Source organism: Wasmannia auropunctata, unplaced genomic scaffold, assembly GCF_000956235.1.
Source record: "Wasmannia auropunctata unplaced genomic scaffold, wasmannia.A_1.0 LD265960.1, whole genome shotgun sequence".
NCBI classification, from domain to species: domain Eukaryota; kingdom Metazoa; phylum Arthropoda; class Insecta; order Hymenoptera; family Formicidae; genus Wasmannia; species Wasmannia auropunctata.
In genome coordinates this window covers 1-476 of record NW_012096930.1, presented here as the reverse complement: position 1 = coordinate 476, position 476 = coordinate 1, and the positions used below count along the sequence as shown (strand labels likewise).

Sequence of the window (476 nt, the reverse complement as noted above, 5' to 3'; positions counted from 1 at the left end):
GTATGCTATACGAAGTTATTTACGTTTATGTGAGATAAGGGATTATGTATTTAAATAGCAATTATGTTTTTCATAAATATTTTTGGAATACCTAACGTACAATATACAATACATTGTAATTTATTATGGTATATGTTATACTATATTAAATATTTTACAGAGTTACAATTGAAACAATATTTAAGTAAATGTATTATGATATATTTGAGATATAGATATGAGACGATTTAAAGCAGAGAATCATATCATTGACCGTCTCTGAAACTGAGCGACTATATCCGCAACAAGTTTCTGTGGTGTAGTGGTTATCACATCCGCCTAACACGCGGAAGGTCCCCGGTTCGACCCCGGGCGGAAACATTTTTTTTAGATCGGAAATTAAAAGAAACAAAATTAAGCAATATCAAATAAATATCTGAGGAAATTATTAGAAAAATACGGTAAAATAGAATTTCAAAGATTTTTATTTTAACTCA

At 29.0% G+C, this 476-nt stretch overlaps 1 non-coding gene across 1 annotated transcript; it reads left to right on the top strand.

Annotated features, from left to right (window-relative positions):
* The first annotated feature begins 287 nt into the window (after positions 1 to 287).
* Trnav-aac lies at positions 288 to 360 on the top strand. Its single transcript has one exon. It is a non-coding gene; the product is annotated as a tRNA-Val (tRNA).
* The last annotated feature ends 116 nt before the right edge of the window (positions 361 to 476 follow it).